Genomic DNA, 27,799 nt, shown 5'->3' with positions numbered 1-27,799 from the left:
ATCTCAAAATAATCTACTGCAGGGAGAGAAAAGCACTTAAATAGCAATGCTCCCATAAATAGAAGCACAAATTTTCAAAGTACTTTCAGAATGGGAAAATAACCTTATGAAACCTGGCAACCCTGTCCAAAATCACAATTTTCTGTAATCATCATCTGCACCAGTAATTTATTATTGCAATGTTACATTGCATGCAAAGTCTGAAATGCATTCTTAAACTTATAATTTCTCACAACCTTCTGCTAGCTTATCTTTGACATTCAAGAGATCAATTATAACAGAAAACAAAGGAAAAGTAATCTGCAGTATTAACACAAAGTATAACTCCATAGGAGGCAGGCGGCTATGAGTTTTTATTCATTTGCGGCACATGGGCGGCTGGCCAGCATTTATTGCTCATCCATAGTGGCCCCTGAGAAGGTGATGGTGAGCTGCATTCTTGAATTGCTGCAGTCCACGTTCTGTGGGTTGACCCACAATGCCATTAGGGCGTGCCAAAGAAGCAAATCCGCGTGTTCCCCAACCGAAAACCATGAAGGAACAGGGATATCCACTGCTTGCTGAAGTCCAGGTCTGAGGCACTCAAGTCAGGTGACCTTGATCGATACAAGAAAGCCAGATATGATCTCAAGGAGATCCATCAAAGAGGGTTGGATGGAGAGAAATTTGTTGAGTGCATTCAAGAGAAATTTCTCAATCAGTTTGTGGATGGCTCGACTAGAGAGGGGGCAAAACTTGACCTCCTCTTGGGAAATAAGGGCGGGCAGGAGACAGAAGTGTTAGTGAGGGATCACTTTGGGACCAGTGACCATAATTCTATTAGTTTTAAGATAGCAATGGAGAATGATGGGTCTGTCACAAAGGTTAAAATTCTAAATTGGGGCAAGGCCAATTTTGATGGTATCAGGCAGGAACTTTCAAAAGTTAGCTGGGGGAGTCTGTGGGAAGGCAAAGGGACGTCTGGTAAATGGTGTGCTTTCAAAAGTGTGTTAACCAGGGTTCAGGGTAAACACATTCCTCTCAGAGTGAAGGGCAAGGCTGGCAGAAGTCGGGAACCCTGGTGACTCGGGATATTGAGGCCCTGGTCAAGAAGAAGAAAGAGGCACATGATGTGCATAAGCAGCTGTGATCAAGTGAATCTCTTGAAGAGTATGGGGGGGTGTAGGAGTAGATTTAAGAGAGAAATCAGGAGGGCAAAAAGGGGACACAAAATTGTTTTGGCAGATAAGGCAAAGGAGAATCCAAAGAGCTTCTACAAATACTTAAAGGGCAAAACAGTAACAAGGGAGAGAGTAGGGTCTCTTAAAGATCAACAAGGTCATCTATGTGCGGATCCACACGAGATGGGTGAGATCCTAAATGAATATTTCTCATCAGTATTTACTGTTGAGAAAAGCATGGATGTTAGGGAACTTGGGGAAATAAATAGTGATGTGTTGAGGAGTGTACATATTACAGAGGAGGTGGTGCTGGAAGTCTTAAAGCACATCAAGGTAGATAAATCTGCGGGACCTGATGAGGTATATCCCAAGACATTGTGGGAGGCTAGGGAGGAAATTACAGGTCCCCTAGCCAAGATATTTGAATCATTGATAGTCACAGGTGAGGTGCCTGAAGATTGGAGACTGGCAAATGTTGTGCCTTTATTTAAAAAGGGCTGCAGGGAAAAAGCCTGGGAACTACAGGCCAGTGAGCCTCACATCTGTGGTGGGTACATTGTTGGAAGGTATTTTGAGAGACAGGATCTACAGGCATTTAGAGATGCAAGGACTGTTTAGGACAGTCAGAAGGCTTTGTGAGTGGAAAATCATGTCGTACAAATTTGATTGAGTTTTTTGAAGGGGTAACCAAGAAGGTAGATGAGGGCAGTGCAGTTGATGTTGTCTACATGGACTTTAGCAAGGCCTTTGACAAGGTACCGCATGGTAGGTTGCTGCATAAAGTTAAATCTCACGGGATCCAGGGTGAGGTATCTAAATGGATACAAAATTGGCTTCTTAACAGAAGCCAAAGGGTGGTTGTAGAGAGTTGTTTTTCAAACTGGAGGCCTGTGACCAGCGGTGTGCCTCAGGGATCAGTGCTGGGCCCACTGTTATTTGTCATTTATATTAATGATTTGGATGAGAAGAGAGGGGGCATGGTTAGTAAGTTTGCAGATGACACCAAGATTGGTGGCATAGTGGACAGTGAAGAACGTTATCTCTGATTGCGACGGGATCTTGATCAATTAGGCCAGTGGGCAGATGGAGTTTAATTTAGACAAATGCGAGGTGATGCATTTTGGTAGCTTGGACCAGGGCAGGACTTACTCAGTTAATGATAGGGCGTTGGGGAGAGTTACAGAACAAAGAGATCTAGGTGTACATGTTCATAGCTCCTTGAAAGTGGAGTCACAGGTGGACAGAGTGGTGAAGAAGGCATTCGGCATGCTTGGTTTCATCGGTCAGAACATTGAATACAGGAGTTGGGACGTCTTGTTGAAGTTGCACAAGACATTGGTAAGGCCACACTTGGAATACTGTGCGCCGTTCTGGTCACCCTATTATAGAAAGGATATTATTAAAGGAGAAAGAGTGCAGAAAAGGTTTACTTGGATGCTACCGGGACTTGATGGATTGAGTTATAAGGAGAGGCTGAATAGACTGGGACTTTTTTCTCTGGAATGTAGGAGGCTGAGGGGTGACCTTATAAAGGTCTATAAAATAATGAGGGGCATAGACAAGGTAGATAGTCAATATCTTTTCCCAAAGGTAGGGGAGTCTAAAACTAGAGGGCATAGGTTTAAGGTGAGAGGGGAGAGATACAAAAGTGTCCAGAAGGGCAATTTTTTCACACAGAGTGATGAGTGTCTGGAACAAGCTGCCAGAGGTAGTAGTAGGGGAAGGAACAATTTTATCTTTTAAAAAAGCATTTAGATAGTTACATGGGTACGATGGGTATAGAGGGACATGGGCCAAATGCAGGCAATTGGGATTAGCTTAGGGGTTTTACAAAAAAAAGGATGGCATGGACAAGTTGGGCCAAAGGGCCTGTTTCCATGCTGTAAACCTCTATGACTCTAGCTTGGTCTGGTACTGTCTTTTGGCATAGAGTCCCAGGATTGCCACACCGAGCCCCGCCGACTATGGCAAGGTCTGCAAGACATAATAGGCTACAAGATGAAGGCATGTAAAATCGTCGGCTCCAACAGACCCCTCCCTGATGAGCTCATTGCATTCTACGTCCATTTTGAGCAGGAGGTCAGCAAGAGCTTGCCCTCCACCCTGGAAGCCCGGGATGAACCTTGTATCCGGGGTCACCATTGCAGATGTCAGAGAAGCTTTCTCAAAGGTCAACCCACAGAAAGCAACTGGCCCAGATGGGGTACCCAGACGAGCACCCAGATCCTGCACGGATCAGCTGGCAGGGGTATTTGCAGATATCTTCAATCTCTCCTTACAATAATCTGAGGTCCGTATCTGCTTCAAGAAGACGACCATCATCCCTCCCGATACCCAAGAAAAACCAAGCAGCGTGCCTTAATGACTATCGGCCGGTGGCTCTGATATCCATCATTCTTCGAAAGGCTAGTCATGCACAAATCAGTCCAGCCTCCCGGACTACCTGGATTCACTACAGTTTGCCATCTCCCTGGCCCTGCACTTAACCCTGGAACACCTAGATAACAAACACACCTACATCAGACTCCTACTTATTAACTACAGCTCAGCCTTCAACACCATTATTCCCACGAAACTCATCTCCAAACTCCGTGGCCTGGGCCTCGGCTCCTCCCTCTGCGACTGGACTCTGAACTTCCTAATTCACAGACTACAATCAGTAAGGATAGGCAACAACACCTCCTCCACGATCATCCTCAACACCGCTGCCCCACAAGGCTGCTTTCTCAGCCCCCTACTATACTCCTTATACATCTATGACTGTGTGGCCAAATTCCCCTCCAGCTCGATTTTCAAGATGGCTGACGACATCACCGTAGTGGGTCGGATCTCAAACAACGACGAGACAGAGTACAGGAATGAGATAGAGAATCTGGTGAACTGGTGCAGCAACAATACTCTCTCCCTCAATGTCAACAAAACAAAGGAGATTGTCATCAACTTCAGGAAGCGTAGAGGAGAACATGCCCCTGTCCACATCAACGGGGACAAAGTGGAAAGCGTCGGAAGCTTCAAGTTTTTAGGTGGCCAGATCACCAACAACTTGTCCTGGTCCCTCCATGCCGACACTATATTAAGGAAGCTCACCAATGCCCCTACTTTCTCAGAAGGCTAAGGAAATTTGGCATGTCAGTTACGAATCTCACCAACTTTTACAGATGCACCACAGAAAGCATTCTTTGTGGTTGTATCACAGCTTGGTATGGCTCCTGCTCTGCCTGAGACCGCAAGAAACTACAAAAGGGCATGAATGTAGCCCAGTCCATCATGCAAATCAGCCTCCCATCCATTAACTCTTTCTACACTTTCTGCTGCCTCGGCAAAGCAGCCAGTATAATTAAGGACCCCACATGCCCCAGACATTCTCCCTCCCATCTTCTTTCGTTGAGAAAAAGTCTGAGGTCACGTACCAATTGACTCAAGAACAGCTTCTTCCCTACTGCTGTCAGACTTTTGAATGGACCTACCTTGCATTAAGTTGATCTTTCTCTGCACCTTAGCTATGACTGTAACACTACATTCTGTACTCTCTCGCTTCCTTCTCTATGAACGGTATGCTCCGTCGGTATAGCGCACAAGAAACAATACTTTTCACTGTATGCTAATACATGTGACAATAATAAATCAAATCAAAGGGAGGGAATTCCAGGATTTTGACCCAGCGACTGCGAGGGAATGGCTTTCCAAGTCAGGTCAGTGAGTGGCTTGGAGGGGAACTTGCAGGTGATGGTGTTTCCATGAATCTGCTGCTCTTGTCCTTCGAGATGGAAGTGATCATAGGTTTGAAAGGTGCTGTCTAAGAATCTTTGTGTACTATCTACAGGATGTATTGCAGCAATTCACCACTGCTGCTACTGAGCGTCAGTGGTAGAGGAAATGGATGTTTGTAGATGTGGTGTCAATCAAGTGGGCTGCTTTGTCCTGGATGGTGTCAAGCTTCTTGAATGTTGTTGGGGCGGCACCCATCCAGGCGAGTGGGGAGTATTCCATCACACTCCTGATTTGTGCCTTGAAGATGGTGGATAGCTTTGGGGAGTCAGGAGGTGAGGTGCCCGTCGTAGTATTCCTGGTCTCTGACCTGCTCTTGTAGCCAGTGTTTATGTGGCGAGTCCCGTTGAGTTTCTGGTCAAAGCCGTTGACAGTGGGGGATTCAGTGATGGTTACACCACTGAAAGTCAAAGGGCGGTGGTTAGTGACTCTTATTGGTGATGGTCATTGCCTGACATTTGTGTGGCGTGAAAGTTACTTGCCACTTGTCAGCCCAAGCCTGGATATTGTCCAGATCGTGTTGCATTTGAACATGGACTGCTTCAGTACCTGAGGGGTCGCTGAACATTGTGCAATGATTGGTGAACATCCCCACTCCTGACCTTATGACGGAGGGAAAGTCATTGATTAAGCAGCTGAAGATTGTTGGGCCTAGGACACTACCCTGAGGGACTCCTGCAGCGATGTCCTGGAGCTGAGATGACTGACTTTCCACAACCACAACTATTTTCCTATGTGCCAAGTATGACTCCAACCAGCGGAGAGTTTGTCCCCTGATTCCAGTTTTGCTAGGGCTCCTTGATGCCACACTCGGTTGAATGCGGCCTTGAAGTCAAGGGCTGTCACTCTCACCTCACCTCTGGAATTCATCTCTTTAATCCATGTTTGAAACAAGCTTCTAATGAGGTCAGGAGCTGAGTGGCCGAGGTGAAACCAAATTGGGTGTCATTGAGCAGGTTGATGATCCCTTCCACCATTTTACTGACTGCTTGGGCAGTAATTGACCGGGTTGGATTTGATCTGCTTTTTGTATACAGGACATGCCTGGACAATTTTTCACGTTGTCGGGTAGATGCCAGTGTTGTAACTGTACTGGAAGAGCTTGGGCTAGGTGAGCTGCAGGTTCTGGAGCACAAGTCTTCAGTGCTATTGCCGGAATGTTAGCAGGGCCCATTGCCTTTGCAGTATCCAGTGCCTCCAACCATTTCTTGATATCATGTGGAATGAATCAAATTGACTGCAGACTGGCATCTGAGATGCTATTGGACCACTGGAAGAGGCTGAGATGGATCATCCACTCAGCACTTCTGGCTGAAGATTGCTGCGAATGCTTCAGCCTCATCTTTTACACTGATGTGCTGGACTCCTCCATCATTGAGGATGGGGATACCTGTGGCGCCTCCTCAGCCAGTAAATTGTTTAATTGCGCGCCACCATTCAGAACTGGATGTGGAAGGACTGCAGAGCTTAAATCTGATCTGTAGATTTGACTAATTTCAGTCACTCTGGGGTCAATGGCATGCTCTAGAATACAGACACAGCAGTAGCACAACAATGTAACAAACATACATCAGAAAAGCATAACTAAGTTGTGAGAGAGATCTCATGGAATCATAGAATGATACAGCATAGGAGGCTATTTGGCCGTTGTGTCTGTGCCATTGCAATTAGCATCACTCCTTTGCCTTTCCCCACAGCCTGGTAAATGATCTTATTTCAAGTATTTATCCAATTCTCTGTTACCATTCAATCTGATTCCATTTCTTTGGACATGGCATTACAGTGCACAACACCCATTATGTGAAAACAGCCTCCTCACGTCAGCTCAAGTTCTTTTACCAACAATCTTTAGTCTGAAAAAAAGAGACATGCTGTTACGACTTTTTGTCTTGCACTCATCTAGGCAAATTCACAAGAATATCAAATCTCAAAGGGAACAGTAATTTATACCGCATGACAAGAGCCTGATGAGTTGCTAGCAAGTGGACTCTGGTTGGCAGAGGCTTTGCCATGGAGAATGCACCAGGGAACAGTTAACTGCCAAGTTTTTGTTTAAATTCAACCCAGGCAAATTTATTATTATTAGTCAAGGCAGTGGCATGGGATTTGAACCAGGAAATGGCTGTCCCCAAAGAATAGGCCTAAGGCTGCCATTTTCAATCCTGAAAAGGGCCCTGTCTATCTCAGGTTACCCTGGACGAGTCAGCTGTCTCAAAATTTGAGCAACAGGCGAGGCTAGCTGTTCCCCACTGCTACTATACAACAACACCATAAGTGGTCTTCTCCATTAACAGGTTGCTGTCATGAAGCCAAAAAGACATTCAGTCGACCACACAGATGAGTAATGTGGTATATGAATTTCAATGTTGGTGTGATGCCAGATATGTAAGCTGTGCATCCCTTTGATTGGTAGGTCATATCAAAAACTTTGATCTTCACTACAGGCAAAGAACTGACCTTACTCAACCAACCTGTGCTTGCAAAACTCAACATACAGTGCAGAATTCTACCATTTTGAGACTTAATCAGTTACAGGTAGCTGGGGTGATGCCTGTCTCACTGACCAGAATGGTGAGATCCCACGCCAGATTCTGCACTTGGAACCTTATTAATTATGCACAGGCACATTCCTCTCTAATTCTTCTAGTGAACCGACAGTTGATTCATCCATCCACCCTCAGCTAATAGGTTCAAAGGTCCTGACATCACATTTAAATACCAGTCCAGCACACTCTTAGGCTCACCTATCTTCATCAGTCCATGCAGGATGTCAGCAATCTAGAGGGAAAGGCTAGCAGCCTCAAGAAGTCTGTTCCTCAATTTAACTACCTTCTCCCCAAGCCTATCACCTGTGAGACACCCCTGTCCCACTTGGACCCAATCTCGAATCATAGCAGGGGGAAATCACGCCAGCATGAAACCAGATTTCTAAAGAGCAGTGTACACAAGATAGCCCTCAGTTAGCAAAAGACTTTGAGGCGAGTGCAACAAAACTTTCCACTGTAGTGCATCCCTTTCCATTAAACAATGTGGTATTCCTTTTACCCCCTTGTTCTTGAGCTTTTCACGCAGGCTTGTTAGGGTCCAGCTTCCTCCCCCTCACTCTTCTCTTTGCCTTCTATTATTTGTCTTCTTCATCCATCTCCTTGTCCCTCTACCTGCCATCATCCTACCTTCCCTCCTTGCACAACTCCCTTTTCCATATTGCCCCTTGTCTTCATTCAACAGGCCACCATCTCTCATCACCTCGCACTCAACCCCAGGTTGAACATTGGACCTTTGTTGTGATGGCTGTATGAATGCTGGAGCACACTACTGTCCAGACCAGTGGTTCCCAAACATTTTTCACTGGGCCGCACTTTCGGAATAAAAATTTGCTCGTGCCACACAAAATTTTTTATTGATAAGAAATACATTCAAAAATTTTAAAAAAACAACTCCTAGCAGTGCTTGATTCATAACATAGAACACAACTACTTTATAATATCATGGGGCATCCAGAAAGCATAAAACAATCACTTTGGAAAAATATCTAATCCATGTTTAAATGTTTCTTTGATTGTCCTTGAATCTTCCCACCACACTTGCCATCCTCTCTTGCCGCACCAGTGGGGCGCGCCGCACCCTTTGGGAACCACTGGTCCAGACAGACACCGGTGCTTGACTCCCCAATCGCAGGAGCAGTCCGAACTGAGACGGTCACACAGAAGGATCTATGGGTCCAGCAGCATGGTGCTGTCCACAAAGACCAGCTCAGCATGAAAATGGAGGGCATGAACGAGTCTGCCCCAGCAGAATGTTGTACAGCCATGAGGAGCAGCACAACACTATGGCAGAGTATACCACTCTTTTTATCAATTGGGGTTGAGACCAACGTGATTTCTTGCTGATGTGATGCAAGACTGGAAGGGCTGACGGGACACCAGCGGACAGTTGTTTTAATGAGTATTCATGAGATGTAAATTAATGCAAACATTGTTCGCACAGCCAGCCTGCTGGATGACTGACCAGCCAGTGACCTGCCATTGGGAGAATTGCAATGTAATTTTATGCCGGCAGGTTTCCATTATTTTGGCTCATGCCAGATTCTCCATGCCTGTCTGCCAAATGGGCTACAAGCAGGTTAGGAGAATTCCACTTAGTGACCAACATTAGGTGTGATTCCACAACTAGACAACACTTGCTAAACAATCCTGATTCACATAAGAATTACATTAATAACCAATTTAAGATAATCAATCAGACTTGCAGTGCATCTTACATATGCATGCTAAAAGCTGCATTTCCTTTTACACCGTAAGAAGTCTCACAACACCAGGAACACCAGGTTCCTTTTACACACAGTGCTCTGCCCTTTGCAAACAGAAAGAACACGTCCATGCATTGCACACAAAAGAACAGGGTTCAAGATGCAAAAAGACAGGCAATTTGCAGTTTCCTTTCTGTACCACAATTCAACACAGGTTTCATTACCTCAATGCTTGTGCTGCAAACACTGGGTAACCTGCAACACTGCATGTAACCTGTATTAAACAGTAATCTGACACAATACATAAATTCTTTGTACAAAACAGCAAAGGAAACCTGGGAAGGAAAAGATCTGAGTTACAAGTTGCTCATTCAAAGCAGAGATATATCCAGCTGGAGCTGAGTCAATTCTTCTTTTGATGTGTATGCACAGTCATGCCACAATGACATAACAAAAAAATCAACGTTTCTGATATATGTAATGAAATTAATCCTGCAGTTTGTTTCAACTTAAAGAAGCATTTACAGTGGGATAAGTTGTTTCCACCTGTTCTGCACTGCTGTTTTCTACCACTCAATTTAAACTGATGTTACAGTGATTGCACTCAATACTGCATTTAGACCAGTGCAATTTAAAAGCAGGCCTCTAAAGATTATTCCATAAAACGCATTATTTGTGTTCTCCTTTCCTTTGACCAAATGTACCTGGAATTCAAAATTTACTGCAATTTCCCCAAAGCAATAGACAATAAGGTATTGTTCCGGTGAGGGAACCTGAGGATACAGATATAGGAAATTTTTAAAAGAACCAGAGGTGACATGAAGAAAAAGCAACTAGCACAGTGAGTTGCTCTGGTCTGAAATAGATTGTCTCTAAGAGTGGTGGAAACGGACGCAACAGTAATTTTCAAAGGGTTTGGAAAAAGACTTGTTGCTGAGCTATAGGAAAAGAGGGCAGAGGAATGGGACTAATTAGATAGCTCTTTCAAAGAATATGTACAGACATGATGAGCTGAATGTTCTGCATCATGTTCTGCATTAATTCTCAGACTCATCAGCAAACTGACTTGGTGATTCCATCACATCAATCTATTTTGCAGACCAAGTTTCATTGTAAATCTCTAAATGACTGTTTCAATAATCACAGTCATATGGTAGAGGCAGATAATAGCTGGTACAATACTATCCAGTGATATGGAAGATAGGGGTAGTGCATAACTTCAGAATCTAAGTTGGTCCCATCACTCAAAGTTCCACAACACTGAGTGCGTAGCACTAAAAGAGCTTGTCAGTTGTAAAACAGATTGGAATCCTCACACATTAGGCACTCGGAAAGTTTGTGTAGGCAACCCGGAGCAATCCTGGGATATATTAATTCCTGATCCTTAAATGACTTAAAAGGTTACCATGATACATTCCCAATAAAAAATTTTGGGTTACACTTTTCTTATACTTTTTGATGTGTATGCACAGTCATGCCACAATGACATAACAAAAAAATCAACGTTTCATGAAGTTGAAGGATGCAGTCAGAAGTGTGCAGGAACATGAATAAGGAGGTGTTTTTATATACTTTCTAAATAAAACATTAAGCTGTGCTGAGTGAGTGTGGCTTTAGCTATAGTTAATCTGTTGTATAACTGATAGACATCCTGAAGTGCCTATTTCTACAGCTTTTTCCATCGCCAGAGTCTGATCAGCATCTAACCTGCTGACTAAAATGGAAAAATTGTAAGTTTCAAAGTAGATACCACTGATGCCACCCTGCAGAACTCAGAAGATTTTATCAACATAACATTGTGCTTTCTGGGTAAGCAGAGGCCAAGCAGCAGTTTAATTCAAAGCATATGGCCTTTGTTTAGTACCTCAAAGGAGGCCCTGCCAAACAGATCCACTGCAAGGGGAAAAAAAAGGTATACAACATTCTTCCAAAGCTTTTATCCTAGCCAGCAATTTTTACATACTTATTTGAAATGTAAGTCTCACCAGGACACGCTATGGTGGTCTGTTAGAATGCTGACTGCCTTTCAAACTTCACCACAAATATCTCTGTAACGAAACTCTACATCGGTATTTTGGACTATGGAGCATTTTTCCAGATGTGTTTCCTACTTCTGTCAGTAACAAGGCATAGCTCACATTATTAGGTATTAGATCGCAATGCAGACATGAGGAATCCTGTGGTTGCTTGTCTCAAAAAATGGATTCATGTTTAGGAAGCTCACAAGATGCTTTTAAAATGATTCTATAATTTATTTATTTTTTTTAACATATATTTCTGAAGTGTGGTGCCACATTAAAACTGGAGGTGCAGGACTTTTCCACTAGTAATGGACTATGGACCAAGATAGTTATCCCTCCCCCACAGGTTAGGTACTACCAAGCAGCAATCTGTGATTAGATGCCACAATTAAGATTAGATATCTTGGAAGGCCATGGGGTCAGAGGGTAATACAGAGCGAGGGTGGAGCGAAACCAAAGAAAGATTTAAAAACAAGGATGATAACTTTTAAATCAAGACACTGCTTGACCAGGGAGCAGATAGGTCAGAGAGCATGTGGTGATAGGTGAATGGAAGGAACGTGGTGCAAGATAAGACATGGGCAGTAGAGTCCTCGATGACCTTAAGTTTACAGAGGGCACAATGTGAGAGATCAGCCTGGAGTGCATTAGAGATGTAACAAAGGCATGAATGAGGGTTTTAGCAGCAGATGAGTTATGACAAGGGTGGAGATGGGTAAGGTCACAGATCTGGAAAGGCAGTCTTAATGATACCACGTGTAAGTCTTCAGAAGCTCATCTCAGAGTCAAATATGACACTGAGGTTGTGAACAGATAGATTTAGTCTCAGACTGGAGAAGGATGGAGGCAGTAGCTAGGAAAAGATGTTGGAAGCCGGGACGAAAAACAATGGCTTCAATCTTCCCAACATTTAATTGGAGGAAATTTCTAAATTATCAGACTTCTCATCCAACATCAGGTGGATATTGGATGAGAAGTCTGATAATGTAACAACAGTGAAAGAGTTAAGAGAGATGGGGAGGTAGAATGGAGCATCATCAGTGTGAAGTGAAAACTCATGCTGTGTCTTTGGAGGAGTTCAGATTCTTGAAAAACACTAGAGGTAAGGGAGCAGGAAGAGGAGCCATTGTTGACAGATAAGAATGGAACCAGGCAAGTGCAGACCCAACCTTGTAGGTGATAGTGTAGAGGCATTTAGAGGAGAATGGTGTGGTCAACTGTGTCAAAGGCCACAGACAGACTGAGAAGGTCAAGGAGAAAAAAGTATCTTTGAAATTATTTGTGACTTTGATAAGAACACTTTGATAAGAATTGTTTTGGTTCTGTGACAGGGGAGGGAATCTGATTTAAGAACAAAGAACAATACAGCACAGGAACAGGCCCTTCGGCTCTCCAAGCCCGTGCCGCTCCCTGGTCCAAACTAGACCATTCTTTTGTATCCCTCCATTCCCACTCCGTTCATATGGCTGTCTAGATAAGTCTTAAACGTTCCCAGTGTGTCCGCCTCCACCACCTTGCCTGGCAGCGCATTCCAGGCCCCCACCACCCTCTGTGTAAAATATGTCCTTCTGATATCTGTGTTAAACCTCCCCCCCCTCACCTTGAACCTATGACCCCTCGTGAACGTCACCACCGACCTGGGGAAAAGCTTCCCACCGTTCACCCTACCTATGCCTTTCATAATTTTATACACCTCTATTAAGTCTCCCCTCATCCTCCGTCTTTCCAGGGAGAACAACCCCAGTTTACCCAATCTCTCCTCATAACTAAGCCCCTCCAAACCAGGCAACATCCTGGTAAACCTCCTCTGTACTCTCTCCAAAGCCTCCACATCCTTCTGGTAGTGTGACAACCAGAACTGGGTGCAGTATTCCAAATGCGGCCGAACCAACGTTCTATGCATCTGCAACATCAGACCCCAACTTTTATACTCTATGCCCTGTCCTATAAAGGCAAGCATGCCATAAGCCTTATTCACTACCTTCTCCACCTGTGACGTCACCTTCAAGGATCTGTGGACTTGCACACCAGGTCCCTCTGCGTATCTACACCCTTTATGGTTCTGCCATTTATCGTATAGCTCCTCCCTACATTATTTCTACCAAAATGCATCACTTTGCATTTCTGGATTGAACTCCATCTGCCATTTCTTTGCCCAAATTTCCAGCCTATCTATATCCTTCTGTAGCTTCTGACAATGTTCCTCCCTATCTGTAAGTCCAGCCATTTTTGTGTCGTCCGCAAACTTACTGATCACCCCAGTTACACCTTCTTCCAGATCGTTTATATAAATCGCAAACAGGATTCAAATAAGTAGGTAAAGATGGGAACTGATTTGGCAGGCAATAACACTCGAGAACTTTGGAGAAGAAAAGGAGGTTGGACCTTGAACAGTGGTTTACAAGTTCAGGTGGCCCAGGGTTGTCTTTTTGAGGAAGAATGGTGACATTAGATTTAAGGAACATTTTAAGAGCGCCAATACCTGAAGAAAGAGAACGGTTAACAATATTGGCTCATGTGGGGACCAGGAGGGAAAGATGAATGATCAGCATTTAGTAGGAACAGAGTCGAAGGCATGATTCATGGACATGGAAAGCTCAGAGTGGGTATGAGAGGAGACAAGAGATAAACTAGAGAAAGATGCAATAACAACAAAGTAAAAAGATGATGGAATGATGAAGACAGCTGATCAACCAAGCTTGATTCATCCTAAGTAGAACTTTTACTAACTACTACTTACATTCAACAGCTATGATATGTTGTCTATGATAAAACCGTCAATGAACCTAGTGGGTTTTTGATCACAAAATACAAAATTAAATGCCCTTCATTGAAGTAACAATGGTCAGGATTTTCCAGTCCTTCCCAATGGCAGGATCTTCCAGTTCTGCCAAAGGCAACCCCCCGCAGCGGGTCCCAAGGTGGTGCAGCTGAGAGCAACATGACCATTGACTTTGGCAAAACTGCAAAGTCCCACTGGCAGGCAATGGTGAGCCGCCTCTGCTGCTGGAAAATCCGCTGGGGGTGGGTGGTGTGGTTATGGGATGGTGCGGGACCGGCAGATGTCAATAATTATAATAATTCAATATTACATTTGAACGACATTGTAATATTCAGATTACTAATCACTGTTCTGGATCATTTACAGTCCAAATTCAAAGAAATGAGGGACATGGCCAATGAGACTTAAGCCCCAATTCTACTTGCAGTACAAATGTGGCATGCAGGAAGTCCCCTTGCTATCTGGTAATGTAAACAAGAGCTAGCAAATTGGCAGCCCATTTCACACCCCACTTTTTTTCCTTCTGCATTCAAATCAATTAGTTATCATGTGTTCTGTGCTAAATCCCAAGACCAATTTAATCCTAATTAACATCTCCATGCTCAATTTTGTACAAACTGCAGCACGTGGATGATGGAGGTCAGGAAATCAGCAAGCAAAGCACTGCAGCAATCTCTCTCTGGCATACCCTGTGCAACCTTCACTAGCCTTATAGTCCCTTCCCATGGTCTTCTGTCATTTCATCACTCTGTTCTGTGCCTTCTCAATCCCTGTCCAGCATAAAAGACAGATCAGTCAGTCATTTCAGCACTACATCTCTGAAAATCCCTCCATTCTCTGCCTCCATTTAATTGACTAAGCCTCATCTATCCTTTCTGCCCCTCTGGAGCAGACTGAATATTCTATATCGCAAATCCTAAGTAAATTCAAACTGTTGCTGTTCCAAGCAGCCGTTACATTTTGGATTATCTCTACAATCCATGTTACTATATGACGTAAGCTCAGCCGTCTTATGAGCCGAAACTTAACTACACGAGACTACGTTATGGTGTGCCACAGGGCGAACAATCTAACCGTTTGCCACTGGATTATATTTATTGTATGCTAGATTTCTTCTCATTTTCAGCCTACACCATAGGCTAGCAGTAATGTGAAAAGGAGAGCCAAATGTGTAAGTCTCTCCCTTCCAGCACACAACCTCTCCATCAGCAAGTCCTCTACCGTGGCTCCTCGTGGCATCACACATTAAAATGGATTTCTCACAGCCTCAGGTTAAAGCTTCAAAGGAACTCCGAGGAGGTCCGGCTCCAAGACATGCAGTATGCAGGTCTGTCAGCGTGTGGGCACATCGTGGCGTTCACAAACCAAACTCTAGTTATGGACAATAGCTCCACTGCCTTGTGGATAACTTAGGAGAAACAAAGGCCAAGGAAGTAAACCAAGAAAGAAAATCTGGAACGGAGCCCAAATGAATATTGCATCAAAATAACTCGTACCTCAAGGTGTCCTGGAGACCTTATAGATCAGGGCACTGGCACTAGCTGGACCTGACCATCATCAGACGTGACTCTAACAACCACCAAGCCCATGCCAAACATAGCTAACCACCAGGTTAAGAGTATTAGGCAGCCCAAGGTCTCCATAAACCTTTCCCAGTCACATGCCTTGGAGAGGACACTCCAACTAGTAAGGTGCTGACCCGTCATGGTCCACCTGCGTCGATGGATGCTTGGAGCTTAGAGTCTTTGTTCAACAAATGGCCCAAATCCATTGCACCGGACAAACAAACAAAACAAACAAAAACATACCAACTCTTTGTACATATTCCTGATGCCCCCGTTTTCCAATCAAACAAAACAAAGATGACTTACAACTAGTCAATAACTCGCACAAGACACTTGTGATTGACATGAAACTTGGTGGGATGCTGTACATAACATCTCATCAAAAGAGAAGACTTTTTAAGAGTGATTACTGAAAGAAAAACATGCATTCATCTGGCAGGGGAAGAGTTCAAAGGAAATGCGTGAGCAGGTTGCAGGTTTTACTGTAAGGAACTTGCTGCTCTCTATGATAGAATTCCCCACAAACAGCTCAGCACATGTTCCTTCTATCCACCTCTCAACTCAAAACGGGGCCAGTTAACCTCAGGAGTATCTATGTTCCAATGCTGTGCTCCACTACAGAGGCAAAAGGCTAGTTCAACAAAGAGCTTGACACTGCTATCAGCAAAATTGCTAAGTCATAATCACTAAGTCAGAACATCTTTACTTACTGGGGAATTTCAACACAAGGGCAGGCGCAAACCATGAGGCATGTCCCTCCTGGCTTGAGAAAAATAAATGAGAACTGACAGGCTACCTTTGTTGCTACCATAATCTGTGTGTAACTAACACCAGAATAAACCATGCCAACAAGGTGTCCTGGAGACATCCAAGATCAGGGCATTGGCACCAGCTGGACCTGATCATCACCAGATGTGACTCTCTCAACAGTATTTTCAACACAGCCATCTACCGCAGGACTGACAGTGATACAGATCAATTCCCATCAAGTTCCTTGTCTATCACAGTTGTCTGCAAGTCATTTGTCAATCCTGTGCACGTTATTGTTTCTGCTTGCTAATCGAAGAGTTGGCATATTCTTTTTGTTGTTTTGTTTGACTGATGCAATGGATTCAGTCCATTTGCTGAGCAGATCACTCCCTGGTGTGCATCAAGCACGTTTTCATTCAAAGCAGAAACGCAATCTCGTACAACATCAGCCATAATGCCTAACCAGCTAAGAACCCATAATTCCAGAACTCAATGGAATAGGCACCGTTTGCATTCCCACACAGAGTGTAGAAGTGAAATGTAATATGCTTCAAAACACCATTTTTATAACATAATGGGAAGAGGAGAAAAACAGGGACTGGTATGAGGCTAATATCACGATGATGGAACCTGTCATTGGAGCCAGTAATCTGCCCTCATTTATGTGAGACAGCAGAGTGAGAAAATTCTGAATGTACTAAGAGCTGCTCAAAATAAAGTCCAACAAACTACCAGGTGGTGTGTCATGACTACTAGTAACAACTTTGCTAGAGTATTCAGATGTCCTTCAACACAGGGGATAGATGCAAGAGGCATGTATGATGGGATCAAAAGTTCAATCGCCAAAAAATACAACAGCACTGAAAACAAAGCCAGAGGAGGTCATCACCGACTGCAGTAAACAGTTGGAGAGGTGGGAGGAGCTCCTAACTGGAGTTGTATTCTAGAAAGAACAGGGTCACCAAGGAAACTCTGGTCACCATCAAAAACCTGCCTATGATGGAAGAGCTGAATATTGAACCCACTGAGATCCGGGCAAAGATCCGGCTGCTGAAGCTATATTGTCTGAACTCATTAACGAGAAACCAGCACTCCAACAGCCTCTACACAAACTCCACTGTCTCTGCTAGAGGGAGGGGCAGTAATCCAGGATGTATGTGATGATGATTGTGACCTCGTACACAAACAAGGGCAATCATAGCAACTGCAACAACTATTGAGGCATTTCCCTGATGAGCAACATGAGAAATACATTTGCCCATGTTACCCATTGCAGATCTCAGCTGAATGTATTTATCCCAAATCCCAGTGTAATTTCAAACTGGAAGACTCATATTTGGCATGAGATGTAAAAGAGATGCTGCAAATAAAAGACGACCACTATATATTGCATTCAACGATCATCATGTGGATCATAGTCATATACCCAAAGATTGTCTGTATGGTGAACTGGTCACTGCATAGCAACCTGCTGGATGTTTACACCTCCACTACAAGGCCACCTGCAAGCAAGATGTGAAGATGGCAGACCTTGACACTGACAGCTGAGAGGCAGCTGCTGATGGCCGTGACCTTTGAAGAATGACTGTTTGGAGGGCAATGGAAGAGGCAAGGGGGAACAGAAAGCTCAGCTGGCTGAGAAGAGCTTCCAGAGAAAACAGGTCAGCGAATCATGCACCTTCTCAACCAACTGTCTTCCTATGCAACAAATGCAGCACAGACTGCCATGCCAGAGTGGGATGCCTGAGTCACACCAGGAAACATTTAATACAGAATTAGTTAACCATCAGGGTGCAAATCATTGTGTCAGGAGATGGAAGAGACACCAGAAACTCTTACACTGGAGGTGGTTGATAGTTTCACCCTACACTCCTGATCTTCTAGACAGGTGGAAAAAAATACCAAACACTTCAATCTAAACTCCAAATTGTTTATTGTTCGAGAAAAATCTGCACGGTTGAATGAACTGGTAGTACAAGTACTCAAAAGGTTAAAACATTTTTAACCATTGTCTGAAACTGAAATAAATTAGTGTTTTGAGATTTTTGTCATTCTTTTTACCAGAGTCCTTTCTTACTCAAGTTACCTTGGCTCACCATAATGACCCAGAGATATAATTGCTCCAAGGGAATTGAAAAGCACCTGTAGTTTTGAGGCTTTAGAGCATAATAAGCCTTTCCTGTCATCTTGAAACAACAATAGCTTTCTGAGCAGCAAGCTTCAAAAGGAAAGGCTATAGGTAATGGCTATGTCTATTTCCTGCAGTGACATCTCTGCACACATTATCATAATATGTACAAAGATGTGTCATTCTTTGAAGCTATACTCCAGATAAGGTATTTGCCTCACCTCCCCCTGTACACACACACCTCCTCATATATGCACACAAAGACAACAATATCTGTACCAGAACACTCAACAGAAATTGGTTTCATTTTGTCATTGATATATAGAACATAGAACAGTACAGCACAGAACAGGCCCTTCAGCCCACGATGTTGTGCCGAGCTTTATCTGAAACCAAGATCAAGCTATCCCACTCCCTATCATCCTGGTGTGCTCCGTGTGCCTATCCAATAACCGCTTAAATGTTCCAAAAGTGTCCGACTCCACTATCACTGCAGGCAGTCCATTCCACACCCCAACCACTCTCTGCGTAAAGAACCTACCTCTGGTATCCTTCCTATATCTCCCACCATGAACCCTATAGTTATGCCCCCTTGTAATAGCTCCATCCACCCGAGGAAATAGTCTTTGAACGTTCACTCTATCTATCCCCTTCATCATTTTATAAACTTCTATTAAGTCTCCCCTCAGCCTCCTCCGCTCCAGAGAGAACAGCCCTAGCTCCCTCAACCTTTCCTCATAAGACCCACCCTCCAAACCAGGCAGCATCCTGGTAAATCTCCTCTGCACTCTTTCCAGCGCTTCCACATCCTTCTTATAGTGAGGTGACCAGAACTGCACACAATATTCCAAATGTGGTCTCACCAAGGTCCTGTACAGTTGCAGCATAACCCCACAGCTCTTAAACTCCAACCCCCTGTTAATAAAAGCTAACACACTATAGGCCTTCTTCACAGCTCTATCCACTTGAGTGGCAACCTTTAGAGATCTGTGGATATGGACCCCAAGATCCCTCTGTTCCTCCACAGTCTTCAGAACCCTACCTTTGACCCTGTAATCCACATTTAAATTAGTCCTACCAAAATGAATCACCTCACATTTATCAGGGTTAAACTCCATTTGCCATTTTTCAGCCCAGCTTTGCATCCTATCTATGTCTCTTTGCAGCCTACAACAGCCCTCCACCTCATTCACTACTCCACCAATCTTGGTGTCATCAGCAAATTTACTGATCCACCCTTCAGCCCCCTCCTCTAAGTCATTAATAAAAATCACAAAGAGCAGAGGACCAAGCACTGATCCCTGTGGCACTCCGCTAGCAACCTGCCTCCAGTCCGAAAATTTTCCATCCACCACCACCCTCTGTCTTCGATCAGATAGCCAGTTACCTATCCAATCTGCCAACTTTCCCTCTATCCCACACCTCCTCACTTTCATCATAAGCCGACCATGGGGGACCTTATCAAACGCCTTACTAAAATCCATGTATATGACATGGATATACGATATATGAGGGGTTTCTGGACAGAGTTGTATAGTTTTCCAAAATAAAAACAGAAATGTCGGAAATATTCAGCAGGTCTGGCAACAACTGTGGAGAGAAACAAAGGCTTGAATTTTCCAGGGTTGCTTCTAATGAGAATTGCTGTGGGCGGGACCAGAAAATTTGGAGAGCCATCAAAACGTTGATGACTTTGGCCAGGAATTACTGGTCCCACCACCCAGAGTTAATGTTTCAGATAAAACACCCTTTTGCTGTTGTATAGTTATGCTGCTTGGAGACAAGTTCGGAAGAGCAAATAAAAACTTGGAAAAACCCATGACCTGCACTTTAGCACTTTAAATCCCAGAGTCCTAGCTTCCTATAATTTAAGTGAAAGGATATAATACACAAATGTTGTAACTTCATATATTAGTCCGATACAGTAGCTATTTGCACAAACTCCGGCAATAGGGATCCTTCTGCCTGCCTACTATAATTTCACTGGCTGGGCTGGGAAACCCTAGGAAAACGTCTGGAACTTCTGTGGAAATTCACCTTCAACATTTCAAAGCTTAACCAGAAGTGCAGAAGGAAGCCATTAGGCCCATCAAATCTGCACCGACCACAATCCCACCCAGGCCTATCCCCATAACCCCTTGCATTTACCCTAGTTAGCCCCCTGACACTAATGGGCAATTTAGTGTGGCCAATCCACCTAACACTCACATCTCTGGTTTATTTCTTTAACAATTATGCACAGGTTTAAATCAATTTTACATTTGATTACCCTGATTGGTCAGTGTTTTGCTTGTTGTCAGCTAAGGAATGAGTGGAATCACATCCAAGACAGGATCAATAGGAAGGGTCTGAAAATATTACTAAAGCCAATAATCCCTCTTGTAGGCTGCTCATACTGACAGTGGCCTTGGAAAGTGTCTACAATAGTGATCCTGTTTTCCTGACTGAAAATCAGTGGGTGTGGGAAGGGAAACATGATCTACAAATGGCATCAAGGGGGGAAAGTAAGTATCCTTTCCATCAATGTTTGTTCAATGTTACAGGGTCAGTGTGATGCAGCAGATATAAGTTGACAATTTGGACTGATATTTGGCCTTAGGATGGAAAGAGACTGTGGGTCTCAAACCCACAAACACTCCAGGGGAAGTAGTCAATTGTTGGGATTTTGATTAGGGCGCCCCTTAATTGACATGGATGCAGGTTCCCAGTCTAATTAAGGATTGTGGGCAGCCCATACAGCTGAACAACCAGAGATTTTCCAGCTTCAGAGGAACACCAGGTTCCAGTCGTGAGAGGGTCTTCAAAAAGAAAGTAGCCTCTCAGCCACTCTTCTCAATCTTTAATTTAAAAAAACAAAAAGCACCTAGGCCACCACTATTGGGGTAGGGGGAGCCTTTCTACAAGGTGGCCTTTGGCTGTACCCCTCCCAGACAGGCAGGGAGCACTGGCACCCCATAGACATGCCAGGAGCACTGGCACCCCATCCTGCAGGTGAGTGGCTGCCTCCAGGCAGTTAACTTGCCCCTCATCACATCAGGAAACTGGGGTATCTGCCTACTCCATGGTTAACAAGGCTGTTAAGGAGCTGCAGTGGTTGTTGTGTGGTCTAGTGATATAGGTCACAGGTAGATAGATTTCTGATCAATAAGGGAATTAAGGGTTATGGGGAGCGGGCGGGTAAGTGGAACTAAACCACTATCAGATCAGCCATGATCTTATTGAATGGCGGGGCAGGCTCGAGGGGCTAGATGGCCTACTCCTGCTCCTATTTCTTATGGTCTTATAGGTCACTGAACTGGTAAACCTCAAATTTAGAGCAATGCTCTGGGGTTCCAAGTTCAAATCACCATGGCAGATGGTCAAATTTCAAATCTAAAATAAATCTTATGTGGGCACGTGGTCTTCCCAGGTCCGAAATCCGGTATCAGGAACGATGTTGGAAACCCAACAATGAAAGTGGCCTCAATTTCCAGGTCTCCTCCATCTACATTTCTGACATGTGGCTGGGATGAAAATTCAGCCCTTTGTTTCCACTGACCAATGAAAAAAATTTAAATTAATCATTTGGTTACTTTCCTTTTTACAGGCATATCTTTCTGGTTTGGTTTTTAAATAGTAAAGTATAAATTAAAAATGTGATCAGAAGTGACATTTCAGATATCCCTAATGTATTGGAATATCCTGAACTGGGGTTTCCTCCATTCAATATTATCTTCCCCGTCCATTGCTGAAAAGCTTCCCTATTGCCAACAGTTTTTGGCTGGGTTCTTAACCTTAAATTTCTGAACTCTCAGTGGGAAGGGCCAGAGGCCAACATCCTTGTATGTTTGGCACCAGGAACTGGTAACTTTGGTCAGAACACGAGATGGCTGAGGTTTTATTTATGCTTTATCTCGTGTGCATGTTCCTTGCCCCTCCACAGCCGTATCACCCCCTGCACGCCTGACAAGCATCATAGTTGCATCGCCCCTTTCAATCGGGGGAGGGTAGAATTGGCAGCAAAGTAGAACACTGCAGCTTGTAACATAATAAATATGCTTAGCTGAAAACAGACATCCTCTCAACCTAAAGAAATTAGGTTACAGAAGGAGGAAAAAATTCTTCATGCAGCACAAAAGGAGGCCATTCACCCCTCATGCCAGTGCTGGCTCTCTGAAAGCTATCCAATTAGTTCCACATACCTGCCCTTTCCCCATAGCTCAGCATTCTTTTTTACCCTTTTTCAAATATTAATCCAATTTGCTTTTGAAAGTTACTACTGATTCTGTTTTAACCACACTTCTTGGCAATTTATTCCATATTACAGAAACTCGCTGTGTAAACAATTTTTCCCACTTGTCACCTCCAGTTCTTTTGCCAATTATCTTCAATCTAGTTACTGACTCTTCAGCCACTCCAAACAAGTTTCTCCTTATTTTCTTCATCAAAATCATTCAAGATTTTAAACACCTCAATTAAATCCGTCCTTAACCTTCTTCTGCTCTAAGGTGAGTAACCCCAGTTTCTCCAATGTGTCCATATATCTGAAACCTTGCAACCTGACAGATGTGCTACACATTTAAGATTTTGACATGCTTTCTAAAGTGTGGTGTTCAGATGATAGATTTAGTCTAAAAGCAAAATCTGAAATTAAATCAGCACTGGCTCAACTGGATTTTTTTCTTTTTGCAATTCTAGTTCTGAAACACTTCCCAAAATAGCCACAACTTGAGAAAAAAAATAAGTTACTATGAAAATCCCCTAGTCGTCACACTCTGACACCTGTTCAGATACACCGAGGGAGAATTTAGCATGGCCAATCCACCTAATCAGCATGTCTTTCAGACTGTGGGAGGAAACCGGAGCACAAGGAGAAAACCCACATAGACATGGGGAGAACGTGCAGACTCTGCACAGACAGAAGAGGCCTGAGCCATGAATCGAACCTGGGTCCCTGGCACTGTGAGGCTGCAGTTAACCACTGTGCCACCATGCCACCAATAATTTATCTTCAGAGTTGTCAGCCAGATAACAATCCAGTAGTGATAGTACAGCTTGATGTCTGTTGCTTCGTCTACCCACATGATTAGCAACACTAAATGTAAATAAACATTAAATGACTAACAGTGCTTGACCTGAATTGGATTTTTTTAAAAATCACTTCAATGCAAGACAATTTTGGAACGTAATATTAGTAATTACATCAAACTTACAGCACTAAAATGAGCAATCCAACCCGACAGATCTATGCTACTTATTATGCCTCACATAAGCATCCTCCTGCATACTTCATCTCACCCTATCTACATATTCTTCAGTTCCTTTTGCCTTTCTACTCATGTACCAGCTTCTTTTTTCTTTCTGTTTTTAAAACCCTTTCCCCCATCCATTCCATCCTCACCACCACCAAATACAAGGAGCTCATGGATTCCTTTATTACTAAGATTGAGACAAACCTCCTTTAATGCTTTTCCCTGCCCCAGGCCCTGAACTCACATCTTTCTCCAGTTTCTTTCCTATCTCCCCACATATCCTCTCTGAGTTCATCTTATCCATGTGACTCACCTCTTGCTCCTTCATGGCACGGTGGCAGTGGTTAGCACTGCTGCCAGAAAGCGCCAGGGACCCGGGTTCGATTCCCTGCTTGGGTCACTGTCTGTGTGGAGTTTGCACATGCTCCACGTGTCTGCGTGGGTTTCCTTCAGGTGCTCCGGTTTCCTCCCACAGTGCAATGATGTGTGGTTAGGTGGATTGGCCGTGCTAAATTGCCCCTTAGTGTCGGGGGGCTAGCTACGGTAAATGCATGAGGTTATGGGGATAGGATCTGGGTGGGATTGTGATTGGTGCAGACTTGATGGGCCGAATGGCCTCCTTCTGCTCTGTAGGTTTCTATGATTCTATGAACCCTATTCCAACTAAACACCCAAAGTTCCCTCCTTTCCCCGTTAGCCAATATCGATAAGGGTTCTTTCTCTTCTGTTGTTCTTCTCTCCATCATCACCTGTCTCCTCAAAAATCAACCCTTCATCCCATTGTCCTGTCAAACCATTGCCCCATCTCCAACTTCAGAGTCATGGAGTCAAAGGGGCAAATTAGAACAAAGAACAAAGAACAGTACAGCACAGGAAACAGGCCCTTCGGCCCTCCAAGCCTGTGCCGCTCCTTGGTCCAACTAGACCAATCGTTTGTATCCCTCCATTCCCAGGCTGCTCATGTGACTATCCAGGTAAGTCTTAAACGATGTCAGCGTGCCTGCCTCCACCACCCTACTTGGCAGCGCATTCCAGGCCCCCACCACCCTCTGTGTAAAAAACATCTCTCTGATATCTGAGTTATACTTCGCCCCTCTCACCTTGAGCCCGTGACCCCTCGTGATCGAGGGGATGGCAGGCAGGCAGAATTCTTCCATTCTGCCTGCCAAGAGAATTGTAGTAGGCAAGGGGGCGGACCATGGGAAGGTCCGTTGACCTAGAGTGGAATTTCCACTTTTTGGGTGTGTGGGGCAGGAAAATTCCACCCATAGAGTTTTACAGCACAGCAAGAGGCCTTTGGCCCATTGTGTCTATGTCAGCTATTGAGTACCTATCTATTCTAATCCACTTTTCCAGCACTTGGTCCATAGCCTTGAATGCTGCGGCATTTTAAGTGCTCATCTAAATGCTTTTTAAATGTTATGAGGGTTCTCGCCTCTACCAACCTTTCAGGCAGTGAGTTCCAGATTCCCACCACGCTCTGGGAGAGAAAGATTTTCCTTAACTCCCTTTTAAATTTCCTTCCTCTTACCTTAAATCTATGCCCCTTGGTTACTGACCCCTCTACTAAAAGGAAAAAGTATCTTCCTATCTACCCTATTTATGTCCCTCAAACTTTTGTACACTTCAATTAGGTTTCCCCTCAGCCTTCTCTGCTCGAAGAACAACCACCTTAGCTCAACCAGCCTCTTTTCACAAAATGGCTACTGACCATCAGCTGACACTGCTGAGTGGATTCCAGAACCCAGTCAGGGAATTGACTCACTGTCTCACAAAGAAAAATTATTGTGACTGTCAATGTTGGCAGCCCAAGTGAGGCAGCAACTTCGAGAACAATCTGAGCAGAATCAGGGTATCCTGGACCACAATGTCTTTACCTTCAACAACCAGTTCTTCATCCAGACACACGGAACAGCCATGGGGACAAAATTCGCACCTCAATATGCCAACATCTTCATGCACAGGTTCGAACAAGACTTCTTCACCGCACAGGACCTTCAACCGATACTATACACTAGATACATCGATGACATTTTCTTCCTTTGGACTCATGGTGAGCAATCACTGAAACAACTATATGATGGCATCAACAAGTTCCATCCCACCATCAGACTCACCATGGACTGCTCTCTGGAATCGGTTGCATTCTTGGACACACGCACCTCCATTAAGGACGGTCACCTCAGCACCTCACTGTACCGCAAGCCCACGGATAACCTCACGATGCTCCACTTCTCCAGCTTCCACCCTAAACACGTTAAAGAAGCCATCCCCTATGGACAAGCCCTCCGTATACACAGGATCTGCTCGGATGAGGAGGATCGCAACAGACACCTCCAGACGCTGAAAGATGCCCTCATAAGAACAGGATATGGCGCTCGACTCATCGATCAACAGTTCCGACGCGCCACAGCGAAAAACCGCACCGACCTCCTCAGAAGACAAACATGGGACACAGTGGACAGAGTACCCTTCGTCATCCAGTACTTCCCCGGAGCGGAGAAGCTACGGCATCTCCTCCGGAGCCTTCAACATGTCATTGAAGAAGACGAACATCTCGCCAACGCCATCCCCACACCCCCACTTCTTGCCTTCAAACACCCGCACAACCTCAAACAGACCATTGTCCGCAGCAACCTACCCAGCCTTCAGGAGAACAGTGACCACGACACCACACAACCCTGCCACAGCAACCTCTGCAAAAAGTGCCGGATCATCGACATGGATGCCATCATCTCACGTGAGAACACCATCTACTAGGTACACGGTACCTACTCTTGCAACTCGGCCAACATTGTCAATCTGATACGCTGCAGGAAAGGATGTCCCGAGGCATGGTACATTGGAGAAACCATGCAGACGTTACGACAACGGATGAATGAACACCGCTCGACAATCACCAGGCAAGACTGTTCTCTTCCCGTGGGCGAGCACTTCAGCGGTCACGGGCATTCAGCCTCTGATCTTCGGGTAAGCATTCTCCAAGGCGGCCTTCACGACACACGACAGCGCAGAGTTGCTGAGCAGAAACTGATAGCCAGGTTCCGCACACATGAGGACGGCCTAAACCGGGATGTTGGCTTTATGTCACATTATCAGTAACCCCCACAGCTTGCCTCCTGGACTTGCAGAATCTCATTGGCTGTCCTGTCTGGAGACAATACACATCTCTTTAACCTGTGCTTAATGCTCCCTCCACTCACATTGTCTGTATCTTTAAGACCTGGTTGGCTGTAGAGATTCGCATTCTAATCAGTATTCTGTAACTTGATTTTGTGTCTCTGTGCCCTGTTTGAGAGCAGATTTCCACTCCATCTGACGAAGGAGCAGCGTGCCGAAAGCTAATGGCATTTGCTACCAAATAAACCTGTTGGACTTTAACCTGGTGTTGTTAAAAATCTTACTGTGTTTACCCCAGTTCAACGCCGGCATCTCCACATCATATCTCATAAAAGACAGTGGGTGGTGGTGGATGGACAATTTTCAGACTAGAGACCAGTTACCAGCGGTGTACCACAGGGATCAGTGCTTGGTCCTCTGCTATTTGTGAATTTTATCAATGACTTGGAGGAGGGGGCTGAAGGGTGGGTCAGTAAATTTGCTGATGACACCAAGATTGGTGGAGTAGTGGATGAGGTGGAGGGCTGTTGTAGGCTGCAAAGAGACATTGATAGGATGCAGAGCTGGGCCGAAAAGTGGCAGATGGAGTTTAACCCTGATAAATGCGAGGTGATTCATTTTGGGAGGACAAATTTAAATGCGGATTACAGGGTCAACGGCAGGGTTCTGAGGAATGTGGAGGAACAGAGAGATCTTGGGGTTCATATCCACAGATCTCTAAAGGTTGCCACTCAAGTGGATAGAGCCGTGAAGAAGGCCTATAGTGTGTTAGCGTTTATTAACAGGGGGTTTGAGTTTAAAGAGCCGTGGGGTTATGCTGCAACTGCACAGGACCTTGGTGAGACCACATTTGGAATATTGTGTGCAGTTCTGGTCACCTCACTATAAGAAGGATGTGGAGGCACTGGAAAGAGTGCAAAGGAGATTTACCAGGATGCTGCCTGGTTTGGAGGGTAGGTCTTATGAGGAAAGGTTGAGGGAGCTAGGCCTTTTCTCTTTAGAGCGGAGGAGGTTAAGAGGCGACT

The 27,799-nt window shown here is 44.5% G+C and overlaps 1 protein-coding gene across 5 annotated transcripts in view; it reads right to left on the bottom strand.

Moving 5' to 3' along the window:
• fbxl7 (F-box and leucine-rich repeat protein 7) overlaps positions 1-27,799 on the bottom strand; it is a 293,470-nt gene that overhangs the window by 192,573 nt on the left and 73,098 nt on the right. Inside the window, exon 1 of one of the 5 annotated variants that reach the window (XM_078240692.1) lies at positions 6,672-6,783. The exons of the other annotated variants lie outside the window; for them this stretch is intronic. The gene's annotated coding sequence lies outside the window, so the exon portion shown is untranslated. Of the gene's footprint in view, positions 1-6,671; positions 6,784-27,799 lie in introns of those variants that run through there. 5 annotated transcript variants of the gene reach the window in all.

Source organism: Mustelus asterias, chromosome 2 (genome assembly GCF_964213995.1).
Source record: "Mustelus asterias chromosome 2, sMusAst1.hap1.1, whole genome shotgun sequence".
NCBI classification, from domain to species: Eukaryota; Metazoa; Chordata; class Chondrichthyes; order Carcharhiniformes; family Triakidae; genus Mustelus; species Mustelus asterias.
This window is presented reverse-complemented; position numbering and strand designations above follow the sequence as displayed.